At 40.9% G+C, this 17,127-nt stretch overlaps 1 protein-coding gene across 2 annotated transcripts in view; it reads left to right on the top strand.

The window, feature by feature from the left end:
• efna5b (ephrin-A5b) overlaps nucleotides 1-17,127 on the top strand; it is a 345,365-nt gene that overhangs the window by 187,089 nt on the left and 141,149 nt on the right. The gene's annotated exons all lie outside the window — the stretch shown is intronic.

The following is a 17,127-nucleotide window of genomic DNA, read 5'->3' as shown; positions in this document are numbered from 1 at the left end:
GGTGAACACATCATATCCATTTTTTTGTATTTATTTTAGGAATGCAAAAAATTAGATGTTTGCAGATATTCAATATGGTATATATTTTCTAACTCTTTTTGGTCAGTAATCATGGTGATATAGATATAGAAACATTTCAGTGAAGAAACCAACTCCATCCTGAAACAGAATTGACCTACACTGCATTAAAAATAAATGCTAGTTGAACTGAAAACAACTTTTTAATGTCAGATGACATTTTTCTTTTACATACATATTAAAACCTTTTTTCCCCCAGCTTTCTTAAATACATACAAATTTAATTAAATACATATTATATAAAGGTTTGTGTCTACATTAATCAATTAACAGTTTTCATGTATCTTTAAGGTTTCTGAACTTTATTGGCATTGCTTTAAAAATCCTTTAAAAATCAGGCAGCCTAAAACTAAATTGGCACCCTTGCTAAATGACACGACTTGTGCTGTTTGACGTGAGTGCCGTAGAGCTGAATGCAAGTGTAAAAAGGACAAACTGCAGGTGTCTTTTGAAATGCTAAGGGACTGCTGGCGTCATTACCAAACACTGTGAAAAATGCTAAAAGAAGCATTTATCTGATATCATTGTGTCAAACTGTCACAAGCCTCATGTTTTTCAAGACTATCGACTCAGTTCTTAATGCCCCCAGACTGTCTGTATGGAGACCTCCCCTGCTGTCTGTGAAAATTTTCTTCCTTTTTTTATTGACAAGGTCACTTCCATTAGGGCTCTCATTTCACCCTCTGCTTATGACCCCACATTCTCTGTCCCCTGCTCTGCTGTCTTGCCAGTTGAGCCTGTGACTGTCCTTTTTACAGGAGATTGTTGGTCATTTGAAGCCCTTAGGTTCTCCAAATGATGTGGTCCCTCCTCATCTATTTAAAGAGGGTTTCCACACTGTAGGACCATCTGTTCTCGCCGTTATTAATAGCAGTGTGTCCTCAGGTGTGTCCCTGAAAATTTTAAACAGGTAGTCCTGCAACATCTGATTAAAAAGCCTAGGGTAGATCCTACAGTTCTTGTCAATTTCTGTTCTATCTCCAATCTGCTTTTTCTTTCTAAATCCTTGAGAAGATAGCTTACAGTCACTTAGTGGCATTTCTGGAAGAACACAGCATTCTTGAGGTTTTCCAATCCAGTTTTAAAACCAGCCACAGCACAGAGTCAGATCTTTTAAGAGCTTTTAATGATATTTTTTATAGCTTCTGACTCTGGTGACTGTGTTATTCTAGTGCTTTTATGTTTAACTGCTGCAGTTGACACAGTGACCATGAAATCCTCGTCTCTCATTTGGAGCAGTGGGTGGACATCAGGGCATAGAGCTGAAGTGGTTCAGTCTCAAATCAATCAATCTTGGTGACTGTGTCCTGCTCTGCTCCTCTCTCATGTGGGGTCCCGCAAGGCTCAGTTTAATGCTCTCTCCTTTCTTCTCTCTATATCCTCCCTCTTGGTTTTATAATTAGGAAGCATGGTATTCCTTTCCACTGTTATGCAAATGACTGTCAGATGTATGTGCCTCTTCAAAAATGATGCACACTCTGTCACTTAGTCAAGTGTCTTAATGACATAAAAGCCTGGATGTCTTTGAATTTTTCAATTTTAATGACAAGAAAAGTGAAGTGATGGCTTTTGGTGGCACCACTGGGACCTCCCTGCTATACGAGGTCTATTAGAAAAGTATCCGACCTTATTATTTTTTTCAAAAACCATATGGATTTGAATCACGTGTGATTACATCAGACATGCTTGAACCCTCGTGGGCATGCGAGAGTTTTTTCACGCCTGTCGGTTACGTCATTCGCCTGTGGGCAGTCTTTGAGTGAGGAGTCGTCCACCCGCTCGTCGATTTTTTTCATTGTTTAGGAATGGCTCAGAGACTGTTGCTTTGTTTGATAAAAAAATTTTCAAAACTGTAAGGCACAACTGAGTGGACACCATTCAATAAATTCACCTGGTTTTCGGTAAAAATTTTAACGGCTGATGAGAGATTTTGGTCTGGTAGTGTCGCTTTAAGGACGGTCCACGGCGCCTGACGGCGATCTGCGCTTCGAGGCGGCAGCGTCTTGCCGTTTCAAGTTGAAAACTTCCACATTTCAGGCTCTGTTGATGCAGTAAGTCGTCAGAGAACAGAGAACTTTCAGAAGAAGTCGGCATGAGGAGTTTATTCGGACATTCCATTGTTAACGGTCATTTTGTAATGAAAGAACGTGCGGGCAGAGTCGCATGTTGGGCTGGACCCGACCGCGGGGAGTCGCGGCAGGAAAAACACCTCCGTTGGAAATCTTAACGGGCAAGTTGGAACATGCCCAAGCTGTTAAACAATTTCTCAGTTACTCACTTGTTGAAAGCCATTAAAAGCCGCCTGAATTCTACAAATGGTTTTCAACACGGAGGGGTTTTTCCTGTCGCGGCGCACACAGATTTGGCAAGTTGTCACGGAAACGACTCGGCGAATTTGCGCGTACGTCTTTCATTAAAAAATGTCCTTAAACAGTGGAATGTCCGCATAAATTCCTCATGCCGGCCTCTTCTGAATCTTCTCTGTTCTCTCACCGATGTCCTGGGTAATTAAGCCTTAAATTACGGATGTTTTCAGCTCGAAACAGGCCGACGACAGCGCCTGGAAGCGCTGCAGGACGTCCCGCACTGTGGGAAGTCCTTACACCGACAGAAACACCCCATAATCTCTCATCAGCCGTTAAACTTTTCACAGAAAACCAGCTTAATTTCTCGAATAGTGTCCACTCGGATATTCCTCACAGGTCCAGAAAAAATTTGATAAAGCAACGCGCGCCGTCTCGAGCAGCGTGTGAAACAAAGGAATTCAGCCGAGAGGGCGGGACCACATCTCACTCAAGGCCTGCCCACAGGGAAATGACGTCACCGACACGCGTGAAAAAACTCACGCATGCGCACGAGGGTTCAAGCATGATTGGTGTAATCGCATGTCATTCAAATCCATATAGTTAAAAAAAAAATAAAAGGGTCGGTTTATTATCTAAGAGACCTCGTATATGGGTTCCCTGGTCCAGTATATAAAGTCAAACATCACAGATCTCGGGGTTAAAGTGGATGCAGATTTGAAATTTGACTGTCATATATCAGGGCCATTTTCAATCAAGCATTTCCATTTGGGGCAGCTGGCCAAAATAAAGCAATTCTTTTGACGCTGCAGTTTGAGACAGTGATCCATGCCTTTATTACTACCCGGCTGGATTACTGTCATTCACTGTATGTTAGTGCGTCCTCCATCGCCTGTCTTCAGATGGTACAAAATGCTGCTGTGCATCTTTTATCTGGTATGTGTACGAGTAAATACAAGCACATTTACCCCATTTTATCCTCACTCCACTGGCTGCCCATACATTTTAAGATTCATTTTAAAATTCTTTTATTTTATCTGGTGGTTGGCTCTCACTGCGGTATTGTATCACTTCCTGTTCCGGAGCACAGCGGTGTTTTTCTGTATCTGTTAGCTGTTTAATCTGCGCAGTTAGATTGATCTAGTTATCTAGATTACGATTTGTTTCCCAGTGTAATCTTTACGTGCCTTAACTAAAGCACTCCTTCTGCTGAATCACCTCTAAATTATTTACACATTATTCACTTTGCGTGTTTTTAGGAATCCGCTAGCTTAGCGTAGCTACTAGCTCTTAGCCGATTTAGCATGGTGGCTTCTCCTGTCTCTCCCGCACTTTTCTGCTCTGGGTGTGAAATGTTTAGTTATTCCTCGGCCTCCTTTAGCAGTAACGGTACTTGTAATAAGTGTAGCTTATTCGTAGCTTTGGAGGCCAGGCTGGGCGAATTGGAGACTCGGCTCCGCACCGTGGAAAATTCTACAGCTAGCCAGGCCCCTGTAGTCGGTGCAGACCAAGGTAGCTTAGCCGCCGTTAGTTACCCCCTGGCAGATCCCGAGCAGCCGGGAAAGCAGGCTGACTGGGTGACTGTGAGGAGGAAGCATAGCCCTAAACAGAAGCCCCGTGTACACCGCCAACCCGTTCACATCTCTAACCGTTTTTCCCCACTCGACGACATACCCGCCGAGGATCAAACTCTGGTTATTGGCGACTCTGTTTTGCGAAATGTGAAGTTAGCGACACCAGCAACCATAGTCAATTGTCTTCCGGGGGCCAGAGCAGGCAACATTGAAGGAAATTTGAAACTGCTGGCTAAGGCTAAGCGTAAATTTGGTAAGATTGTAATTCACGTCGGCAGTATGACACCCGGTTACGCCAATCGGAGGGTCACTAAAATTAACATTAAATCGGTGTGTAACTTTGCAAAAACAATGTCGGACTCTGTAGTTTCTCTGGGCCCCTCCCCAATAAGACCAGGAGTGACATGTTTAGACCGCATGTTCTCCTTGAATTGCTGGCTGTCTGAGTGTGTCCAAAAATGAGGTGGGCTTCATAGATAATTGGCAAAGCTTCTGGGGAAAACCTGGTCTTGTTAGGAGAGACGGCATCCAATCCCACTTTGGATGGAGCAGCTCTCATTTCTAGAATCTGGCCAATTTTCATAAATCCTCCAAACCGTGACTATCCAGGGTTGGGACCAGGAAGCAGAGTTGTAGTCCTTACACACCTCTCTGCAGCTTCTCTCCCCCTGCCATCCCCTCATTACCCCATCCCCGTAGAGACGGTGCATGCTCCCAGACTACCAATAACCAGCAAAATCTATTTAAGCATAAAAATTCAAAAAGAAAAAATAATATAGCACCTTCAACTGCACCACAGACTAAAACAGTTAAATGTGGTCTATTAAACATTAGGTCCTCTCTCTTCTAAGTCCCTGTTGGTAAATGATATAATAATTGATCAACATATTGATTTATTCTGCCTTACAGAAACCTGGTTACAGCAGGATGAATATGTTAGTTTAAATGAGTCAACACCCCCGAGTCACACTAACTGTCAGAATGCTCGTAGCACGGGCCGGGGCGGAGGATTAGCAGCAATCTTCCATTCCAGCTTATTAATTAATCAAAAACCCAGACAGAGCTTTAATTCATTTGAAAGCTTGACTCTTAGTCTTGTCCATCCAAATTGGAAGTCCCAAAAACCAGTTTTATTTGTTATTATCTATCGTCCACCTGGTCGTTACTGAGTTTCTCTGTGAATTTTCAGACCTTTTGTCTGACTTAGTGCTTAGCTCAGATAAGATATTATAGTGGGCGATTTAACATCCACACAGATGCTGAGAATGACAGCCTCAACACTGCATTTAATCTATTATTAGACTCTATTGGCTTTGCTCAAAAAGTAAATGAGTCCACCCCACCACTTTAATCATATCTTAGATCTTGTTCTGACTTATGGTATGGAAATAGAAGACTTAACAGTATTCCCTGAAAACTCCCTTCTGTCTGATCATTTCTTAATAACATTTACATTTACTCTGATGGACTACCCAGCAGTGGGGAATAAGTTTCATTACACTAGAAGTCTTTCAGAAAGCGCTGTAACTAGGTTTAAGGATATGATCCTTCTTTATGTTCTCTAATGCCATATACCAACACAGTGCAGAGTAGCTACCTAAACTCTGTAAGTGAGATAGAGTATCTCGTCAATAGTTTTACATCCTCATTGAAGACAACTTTGGATGCTGTAGCTCCTCTAAAAAAGAGAGCTTTAAATCAGAAGTGCCTGACTCCGTGGTATAACTCACAAACTCGTAGCTTAAGCAGATAACCCGTAAGTTGGAGAGGAAATGGCGTCTCACTAATTTAGAAGATCTTCACTTAGCCTGGAAAAAGAGTCTGTTGCTCTATAAAAAAGCCCTCCGTAAAGCTAGGACATCTTTCTACTCATCACTAATTGAAGAAAATAAGAACAACCCCAGGTTTCTTTTCAGCACTGTAGCCAGGCTGACAAAGACTCAGAGCTCTATTGAGCTGAGTATTCCATTAACTTTAACTAGTAATGACTTCATGACTTTCTTTGCTAACAAAATTTTAACTATTAGAGAAAAAATTACTCATAACCATCCCAAAGACGTATCGTTATCTTGGCTGCTTTCAGTGATGCGGTATTTGGTTAGACTCTTTCTCTCCGATTGTTCTGTCTGAGTTATTTTCATTAGTTACTTCATCCAAACCATCAACATGTTTATTAGACCCCATTCCTACCAGGCTGCTCAAGGAAGCCCTCCATTATTTAATGCTTCGATCTTAAATATGATCAGTCTATCTTTGTTAGTTGGCTATGTACCACAGGTTTTTAAGGTGGCAGTAATTAAACCATTACTTAAAAAGCCATCACTTGACCCAGCTATCTTAGCTAATTATAGGCCAATCTCCAACCTTCCTTTTCTCTCAAAAATTCTTGAAGGGTAGTTGTAAAACAGCTAACTGATCATCTGCAGAGGAATGGTCTATTTGAAGAGTTTCAGTCAGGTTTTAGAATTCATCATAGTACAGAAACAGCATTAGTGAAGGTTACAAATGATCTTCTTATGGCCTCGGACACTGGACTCATCTCTGTGCTTGTTCTGTTAGACCTCAGTGCTGCTTTTGATACTGTTGACCATAAAATTTTATTACAGAGATTAGAGCATGCCATAGGTATTAAAGGCACTGCGCTGCAGTGGTTTGAATCATATTTGTCTAATAGATTACAATTTGTTCATGTAAATGGGGAATCTTCTTCACAGACTAAAGTTAATTATGGAGTTCCACAAGGTTCTGTGCTAGGACCAATTTTATTCACTTTATACATGCTTCCCTTAGGCAGTATTATTAGACGGTATTGCTTAAATTTTCATTGTTACGCAGATGATACCCAGCTTTATCTATCCATGAAGCCAGAGGACACACACCAATTAGCTAAACTGCAGGATTGTCTTACAGACATAAAGACATGGATGACCTCTAATTTCCTGCTTTTAAACTCAGATAAAACTGAAGTTATTGTACTTGGCCCCACAAATCTTAGAAACATGGTGTCTAACCAGATCCTTACTCTGGATGGCATTACCCTGACCTCTAGTAATACTGTGAGAAATCTTGGAGTCATTTTTGATCAGGATATGTCATTCAAAGCGCATATTAAACAAATATGTAGGACTGCTTTTTTGCATTTACGCAATATCTCTAAAATCAGAAAGGTCTTGTCTCAGAGTGATGCTGAAAAACTAATTCATGCATTTATTTCCTCTAGGCTGGACTATTGTAATTCATTATTATCAGGTTGTCCTAAAAGTTCCCTAAAAAGCCTTCAGTTAATTCAAAATGCTGCAGCTAGAGTACTGACGGGGACTAGAAGGAGAGAGCATATCTCACCCATATTGGCCTCTCTTCATTGGCTTCCTGTTAATTCTAGAATAGAATTTAAAATTCTTCTTCTTACTTATAAGGTTTTGAATAATCAGATCCCATCTTATCTTAGGGACCTTGTAGTACCATATCACCCCAATAGAGCGCTTCGCTCTCAGACTGCAGGCTTACTTGTAGTTCCTAGGGTTTGTAAGAGTAGAATGGGAGGCAGAGCCTTCAGCTTTCAGGCTCCTCTCCTGTGGAACCAGCTCCCAATTCAGATCAGGGAGACGGACACCCTCTCTACTTTTAAGATTAGGCTTAAAACTTTCCTTTTTGCTAAAGCTTATAGTTAGGGCTGGATCAGGTGACCCTGAACCATCCCTTAGTTATGCTGCTATAGACGTAGACTGCTGGGGGGTTCCATGATGCACTGAGTGTTTCTTTCTCTTTTGCTGTGTATGCACCACTCTGCATTTAATCATTAGTGATCGATCTCTGCTCCCCTCCACAGCATGTCTTTTTCCTGGTTCTCTCCCTCAGCCCCAACCAGTCCCAGCAGAAGACTGCCCCTCCCCTGAGCCTGGTTCTGCTGGAGGTTTCTTCCTGTTAAAAGGGAGTTTTTCCTTCCCACTGTAGCCAAGTGCTTGCTCACAGGGGGTCGTTTTGACCGTTGGGGTTTTACATAATTATTGTATGGTCTTGCCTTACAATATAAAGCGCCTTGGGGAAACTGTTTGTTGTGATTTGGCGCTATATAAAAAAATTGATTGAATTGAATTGATTGATTGTTTTTTATTCCTGAATGTGCTTGCCCCGCCCTACCTCACTGAGCTCCTACACCATTATAAACCCACCCGCTCTGTCAGGTCAGCTGAGCAGCTGCTCCTGAGTATGCCGAAAACGAATGGGAAGCGCAGAGAGAACCGCACTTTCGCTGTTGCGGCTCCAAAATTATGGAACGACATGCCTCAGCAAATTAGACAATTGATCTCTGTCAGCACTAAAAAAACAGCACTTGACTGATCTCTTTCTGTTTTTAAATCTCTTTTGAAAACCCATCTTTTCTCTTCGGCCTTTGACACTTAGTAAGAGGTTGACAGTTATTTTTACTCATGTTTTTGTAGCTTTTAATTGTTTTAGTTGTATTTTGTTTACAATTTTGTGTGAATTATGTTTTTATGATGATTTTATTTTCTGTACAGCACTTTGGTCCATTATGGTTGTTTTAAAGTGCTTAATAAATAAAGTTGGTTGGTTGGTTGGTAGCTTTATTGAAGGTGTGTGATCAGAATAATTTAGCAGCATCTGTAAAATAACTGCTTCTTTGTAAATGCTTTAATGTAAATTTATGCAAAATTGTTATTTTCACTTTATTTGTATTAGGACATTTTATTTTAATATATTTTTGGCAGCCTTTGCTGCCTGTCATTTGACTTACCTTATGTGATTCGTGATTATGTGGTTAAAGATTCCAAATTTGCTCATGATCAATTTGGAAATCATTTACTCAGGGATGAAATGTAAATTAATTGCTGATGAAATGTTTCTTTTGTTAAGTAAATAGTAATGCTGCGTTTACACATAACGACGACAAGTCACGAATGCCACAAAGTACACATTCTTGGCCGCTGATCACGAATGTGATGATTCGGGGCAGAGGCGTCAGGTGTCCTCAGGAACTGCTGCAACCTGTTACCACACATTACGATTAATGGCACATGTTGCCGGAGAATTATCAGGAACCATTACGCACGGTCAAGAATGGTGTTCCGCGTTGTTACACGCTATCGCGCGCTATTGCGTGTAACAGCGCATCAAGTTCTGTCATGAATTCAGATCGCTCCAGTTTTTCAGAAGAACTTTGTGACTGCATGCGTAGTTGGGCTCTGTGCCATGGAGTGGCGCAGAGAGGAGGAGGAGGACAGAGCCAGATGTGTGGCTTCATGTGGCTCTCGTCTCGTGCATTTTCCCAAACATCAGGCACATGCAGCAGGTGGAACACCTGCAGGAGTGTGCTGAAGAGCACTGAAATTTCACTTTTAGTAGACTTGGTGTCAGCAGTCAAACTGAATGTTGTGCAGCAGGGTTAATTGTGCGCACGCGTCTTCCCTCCGCCGGACTGGAGAAGGTGCAGAGATGTCTGGCTGCACGTGAGTCTCCTCTCGCTCCTCTGGTTCCTCTGGCTCAGACTCGTTTTCCCGCTCATCGGTTACAACAGCAGGTGGAACACCTGCAGGAGCATCCTGAGGAGCTTCAGCAGGGAACCTGTGGACCAACATTTGGAGCCGAGTTTAATTGTGCGCCTGTGACAGAAAAGTGATTCGTCGTGGCGTCACATTTCACTGCGCGCCACGAGTCGTGTCAAAACCTGACAGTTTCCGTGTCACTTCGTAATAATGCGTGACAGTTTGGGCTCCAAGAACCATCACAGGAACCACTACGAACGTTGTCACGTTCTATTAAGGATCAATACTCATCAAGACGGGTCAATACGCTCAGTTGCGACCTCCACGACGTGAGACGAAATGAGGGTGGTGTGTGACATTTGTGGAAGATTTTTTGACAGGCAAAAACATGCTCCACGAATATCAAGAATATCACGTACCAACACACACTATTAAGAAACCTATTCAGATGCGTTAAGTCACATTAAGAATGTCAGGAATGTGTCACGAATGACAGAAAAATGACATTCGTAACGTGTCTTGCTTATGTGTAAATGCACCTTAAAGTGAAGAACCATATGCAACCTTCTGTGAGCTACAAACTGCCTGGCCATTGACTGACAGCTCTCTGTTGCCCAAAATATTAAATCTAATCCTTAACATAAACTTTGGCAATCATCTTAAGCTAAATGATAACTTCAGCTTTTTTTGTTTTAATAATATGTAGGTTATTCCTGCACAAAACTGAACACATGGTTTTCACAGTGATTTCCTGCATGGCAGAGTAGATTCAACACAGACACACACACACCACAAAAGTTAGCGAGTTAGCACTGCGTTACATGGCACGAACATCTTTTTAAACATGACATTATTTAGACTTGAACGATTAATTCCATCACAAATTGCTGCTTCCAGTCACTCCCTTCGTTCAGGTTGTCAGCCATGGCATGTAAATGAAATTTCATGAAACTTTCTCTAGGCTAACCATGGTAAACCAATATTTCCCATAATGCACTTGCAGTTCCTGGTGAACCTCAATGCAGTTTTTCAGTCGTGTGTCTTAAAATGTGTTAAAATGTGTGGCTAAAAAAACAGCACTTGCCAACTCGGACAACTTAGTAGAGTAGACATGTTGTCCGATCAGCTTTTCTACTTGTCCTGGACAATTGGACGTCCGTTAATATCAAACCCTGTGTTATATTAAAAATTTGGCAAAAGCCTTGGCGTTTACACTGGGAAATGCAGTAAGTGAATAAATAGATAAATGAATGAGCCCATCCCTGAGGGACACCAGAATTCACCCAGAAGAAGTCAAAATTTGTTGAGGTTCCCACAGTTCTTGAGAAAGTAATTCAGTCAACCATGTCAAACCTTTTATACTATAACCTAAAGTTTTTAATGTGCCTAAACCTTGTGCAGAATACTGTTTGTTTAATTTGATGTGTTTGTTCAGATATGAATTCCATTTTTGTGTTTCTCTCGGTTTGTCTTCATATATACGTGTTGGAATGGCTTGTCGCCCTCCCGTCTGCTGGTTTAATTTAAGACCAACCAACTGTGACAGTGAAGGATGTGGGGAGGGGATATTACCCACAAGCCCTTTTACTAAATCCCAGGTTTGCTGCAGCCCTTTCCCTGCACTGCCTCCTTCACTTCCCCATCCTCCCTATAAATAACATTTGAAAGCCAATCATTTCCGTCGCTCTTTATTCATGATGTGCCCATACCACATATTTCACCAATCATCGGGAAATAGATATTGAGTCAGCGCTGATGAATTATGCCATGTGATGCAGAATGGGTCCGTTTCTCAGAGGTCGCGGTCTGTAACACTGACTGCTTCGTTTTGCAGCAGTGGGCCAGACGTTTGTAGAGTTGTGTGAAACACTGATTGTTTCTAGGTTTCACTGTGATCCGCTGTCATCCGTCAAATTTTCCTAAATGAGATGTACAACTGTTCTGTGTAGTTTAACAGATGCCACACTGTCTCTATTAGTGTTTCGTAGCAGCCTGTTTGAGACAAAACAGCGTGACGCCGGCGTCTGAAGCTTTGACTGATATTCTGCACGCTGATGCTTTGACCTGCAGAGATGGTCAATAGATAGCAGTGTGCGATGTTCATTCTCATACTTTAATAACCTTCTCAGTTGGTTCCCTCGGGTCTGGTATTTTATGACATTGTTTCCTGCTCACACTCAAATAATCTTTCAGAAGTTTGTTTTTCATGAGAAAAATAAAAGGTTAGTAATATTTGCCTGAGATCCTGTATTGTTGTTCTTTGATTCTTTATCTCCGCCTGCCTGTTGCTCACTCCTCAAATATTTGGTCCGTTTCTTTTTTTTCCTGCAGTCGAGTGAAAAGGTCAGCTGTATTAATGGGAAATCTTGTTTTCATCTCATTTCTTCAGAAGAGTGAGGTTTCAGTGGAGGAAATCTGTTAACTGCTGTGTCAGAACTGTAAAACACGCAGGTGAGGGTGTTAGTTTGGATTAGACTGTGGAACACTTTGTGTTTGAATTGATCTCTAACACCTGTGGGAGATTTCAGCAACCCTGATAACCCGACATTTCAGCGCTGTAGTAGCGGGCAGTGTGGCCAAAAATCACATTATATTTTATACATTTGACAGCATAACTTAACATAACATTATTATTTTTAACATTCTTTACTGTTTTAATTTTGCTGTCAGACACATTCACTGAAATGCACAGATGGTTCCATGTCTGCTTGCCTTTTCTACACCACAGGGGGCAATGTCACTAGAAAATGCTGTGTAGAAGAGGTGCAGAAGACACCAGTGCCTTATTCATCAGCATTTTGGACAAATAAACGTACTTAAAATTGTGCGTATGAATATTTCAAGTGTGGGATGCATCAATTTGTATATTTCAAAAACTTTGCAAAATGTACAACCCCAATTCCAATGAAGCTGGGACATTGTGTAAAATGTAAATAAAACAGAATATTTGCAAATCCTCTTCAACATATATTCAATTGAAGTGGATGCCTGCAACACGTTTCAAAAAAGTTGGGACGGGGCAACAAAAGACTGGAAAAATTGATGAATGCTCAAAGAACACCTAATTGGAAACAGGTGAGTGTCGTGATTGGGTATAAAAGGAGCATCCCCAAAAGGCTCAGCCATTCACAAGCAAAGATGGTGTGAGGATCACCACTATGTGAACAACTGCATGAAAAAATAGCCCAACAGTTTAAGAGCAATGTTTCTCAATGTTCAATTGCAAGGAATTTAGGGATTCCATCATCTACAGTCCATAATATAATCAGAAGATTCAGATAATCTGGAGAACTTTCTACACATAAGCGGCAAGGCCGAAAGCCAACATTGAATACCCATGGCCTTTGATCCCTCAGGCGGCACTGCATTAAAAACCAACATCATTGTGTAAAGGATCTTACCGCGTGGGCTCAGGAACACTTCAGAAAACCATTGTCAGTTAACACAGTTCGCTGCTACATCTACAAGTGCAAGTTAAAACTCTACCATGCAAAGTGAAAGCCATACATCAACAACATCCAGAAACACCGCCGTCTTTTCTGGGCCCGAGCGCATTTGACATGGACAGACGCAAAGTGGAAAAGTGTGCTGTGGTCTGATGAGTCCACATTTCAAGTTGTTTTTGGAAATCATGGATGTTGTGTCTTCTAGACAAAAGAGGAAAAAGACCATCCAGATTGTTACCAGCACAAAGTTCAAAAGGCAGCATCTGTGATGGTATGGGGGTGTGTTAGTGCCCATGACATGGACAACTTACACATCTGTGATGGCACCATCAATGCTGAAAGGTACATCCAGGTTTTGGACCAACACATGCTGCCATCCAAGCAACGTCTTTTTCAGGGATGTCCCTGCTTATTTCAGCAAGACAACGCCAAGCCACATTCTGCACGTGTTACAACAGCGTGGCTTCGTAGTAAAAGAGTACGGGTACTAGACTGTCCTGCCTGCAGTCCAGACCTGCCATTGAAAATGTGTGGCGCATTATGAAGCGCAAAATACAACAACAGAGACCTCAGACTGTTGAACAACTGAAGTTGTACATCAAGCAAGAATGGGAAAGAATTCCACCTACAAACCTTCAGCAATTAGTTCCTCAGTTCCCAAACACTTACTGAGTGTTGTTAGAAGGAAAGGTGACATAACAGTGGTAAACATACCACTGTGTTACATCAGTTTGAACATTAAATATCTTGTCTTTGTGGTGTATTCAGTTGAATATAGGTTGAAGAGGATTTGCAAATCATTGTATTCTGTTTTTATTTACATTTTGCACAACATCCCAACTTCATTGGAATTGAGGTTGTATGCACACCTTCACATTTGCGTATGTGCATCACCTCATGACAGAAAAGGCCAATAGCTGTTGAAATATTGTCCATCAACTGAAGAAAGAATTTACTTGCCAACTAAAATAATACAAGCAAAGATAATACATTAAATGTTGGAGTGTGCATGTTTGGGTGCGATATGATACAAACTGATACCTTACTGTACACATTTATTTCCAATGATTAATTACAACAAGCCAAAACTACCACTGCTTACATTCAAATACATATTTTGTCATGATTTTACTACTTTGCTGCAGCAAGTTAACACAGCTACTGCTCCTATTTTGTTCACCACTGGGGGTGACACCATATACATTAGCAAAAAGTACAGCGCAAGAAGAGCCCAGATGGAAAAAAACAAACAACAACAAAAAAAACAGCTGTTTTAAGCATGTTAGCATTGCATAAATTTATGTGTTTTTTTTATGTTTGAAGACATCAGTTTTCTTCTGTATGTTGTTCTGATTCAAGCCTTTTATGCAACAGAGACGAGACAGCGGTGCAATAGCCAGAAGCGACATAGCTGTGGAGCAGTGTGGCAATATAAGCTAGAATTCAACAAGCATTTAAACTAACTTTCTCATTTTGAATCCGTGATAGTCTCGCACTAGCAGCACAACATCTTCAGTCAACCTATTCTTAACATTAATATTGCATTATCCTCCAGTTCAAGGTACATTTATATCAATTGAGGTGTCTGTGAATTTATGCAGTCACATGATTTACTTTAAAATGATTTCTGATTGATACTAGTGAACTGTTGCATCTCTAATTAATAGTATGGATGTATTACATTTATAAACAAGTGAGCTACAAATAATTATTTGCTATAATTTTTTTAAGGGTGCTACTGACTTCATAAATATGCAATCATCTAAACTTAATAGAGTAACAAAAATTAATTCCATTTACAGTGGGATGTATTTTGGAGGTAGTTAAGTTAAACCAGTTTTTTCTTTGGGCTGCTCCTGATAGTCTGGGATCACTGTAGCCGATCAGTATTTTCTATCTAACCTTATGGAACAAGTATGGATATCTGATGTTAAAACCATGTTGATTTTCCATAATTATCATGCCAGATGCCCTTCCTGACACAACTACAGATCAACAAGGATACCTAATGTACATGTTTTAATTACACGTGTTCTCAATTTTGTTTGTACAAAACAATTTGGAAGGATTTCTTTGTTTCTTTGATGAATGCAGCCATATATTTTTTTAACCTGTTAACATAGTATCATACATGTGCTGAAATTAAATTTCTTTATGTTGTGGTTGAAGGTGGTGCAGTCGAGACGAGGCAGGCATGTGTGTCCCTGTGACAAAAATCCTCCACCATGCTTGAGGACACATTATTGTCTTCTTTGCATCATCCACATGCAATGCAAATGTAAAGCTGTGCAAAAGCAACAATGTGGTATAAACGAAATGTAAATTTTGAAGCAGGTACGGGTTCAGGCGGTAAACCACCCACCACTACCACAGTGTAGCCTTATGGTTCAGCTCCTCATGCACACGCACTTGTCTAATAATTCAACTTGGGACATTTGACGCTGGCATCTGTGCATCTGCTTGTGTGTCCGTGGTGAAGGGGCCCCTGCTGTGCCCTGATTGGATCATCAATAGCAGGCACTTTAGGCTTTCGACACGTAAGTGTCAGAGTGTGGAGAGAAAGCAGCAGGTGGTTGGACATTCACAAAATGTAGGACGTGCAGGAGGGCAACTCTTCAAGGACTTTTCAGGCATTGATGCTCATGATTCATCACTGGCGAAGGTCAAACTTCTAACTTATGTGGGGAAGGGTTAGGGTAGAAAATCAAGGCCTGAAAGTCTTACTCCACAGTAATAATATTGGACGGACAACTAGTCCTGTTTGGAGTACATGTGGTTTGTTAGTAAATTTTAAACGCTATCTGGGATTGTAGATGGTCTTCCAGCCTGCAGAAAACTCCATTGCGGGGGTTTGCTGGCAGGACTGGAATTTGAGCCACTGTAAAATCCTTTGCAGACCTCTACACCTTCAAGTAAGACCTGTTTCTTCACTCCGTGGGAGTGACTCTGTTCCTGCCTTCCATCGGAAGATGGCAGGGGATATGGAGGAGACTGAGGAAAGCCATTTGGATCCTCATCTCTGGGAAAAAAGAAACTACAAGAGAGTACCAAAGTTCCTCTCTGTGGCAGACGGTGTCTGGTGCAGTGCTGTGGGGTCATCCACTGGTGGGACTTTGTTCCCAAATGTGTTCATGCAAACTAGCTGAAAATTTTCCATGCTAGCATGGCTTGTATGCCAGTAATCTGAATTACTGAGTGAGTCAGTGAGTGTATCCATATTTTTTTCAGACAAGGCCAGTGTCTTGTTGTATAGGTATTGAGTAGCACTGTTTAATATATATACCGACTGATTTTAAATCATCCCCCAAATACATATGCCATATTTCTTGAAGTACTTAAGTCCTTTCTACTTCTCCCTTTTTTCACCAGGGAGTCACACCAGCAGATTTGAGGTAGATCTACATATTGATTTGACACATTTTACGCTGGATGCCTTTCCTGATTCAGCTGCACATTATGTGGAGAACAGGAAGGGTTCTTGAACTGGGAACCTTCCTTAATAGTCTCACTTGTCAATCACTCGATTTTTGACAACTGCCTACTCCAGACAGATTTACCATACAGTTTATATTACTCAGTGACTGAGGTAAAAAAAGTCCAAGACAAATTCAATCACTTGGAAATGTTTATGTAGAGAGAGAGAGAGAGAGAGAGAGAGAGAGAGAGAGAGAGAGAGAGAGTATCCCAAAAGTATTCACAGTGCTGCACTCTTCCACATTTTTTTATGTTACAGCCTTGTTCTAAGGATTAAATTCATGTTTTCCTTCAAAATTCTAAACACAACACCCCATAATGACAATGAGAAAAAACGTTTTCCATAATTTTTGCAAATATATATATATATATATATATATATATATATATATATATATATATATATATATATATATATATAAAACATGTACATAAGTATTCACAGTCTTTGCCATGAAGCTCAAAACTGTATTCAGGTGCATCCTGCTTCCACTAATCCTCATTGAGATGTTTCTACAGCTTAACTGGAGTCAACCTGGGGCAAATTCAGTTGATTGGACATGATGTGGAAATGTGGAAAAAGTGAACTGCTGTGAACACTTTCTGGATTCACTGTAAATATATAGTTTTTGCCAATGCTGCCATGAAGGGATAAGAAAATGATTCATTCCAAAGTGATTAAAAATGATCGTAATAATGCAGCAAATGTACCATAAGAGGAACAGCATATGGTCCTGGTCTTAGTCAT

The sequence above is a fragment of the Thalassophryne amazonica genome, chromosome 5 (genome assembly GCF_902500255.1).
Source record: "Thalassophryne amazonica chromosome 5, fThaAma1.1, whole genome shotgun sequence".
NCBI lineage: Eukaryota > Metazoa > Chordata > Actinopteri > Batrachoidiformes > Batrachoididae > Thalassophryne > Thalassophryne amazonica.
This window is presented reverse-complemented; position numbering and strand designations above follow the sequence as displayed.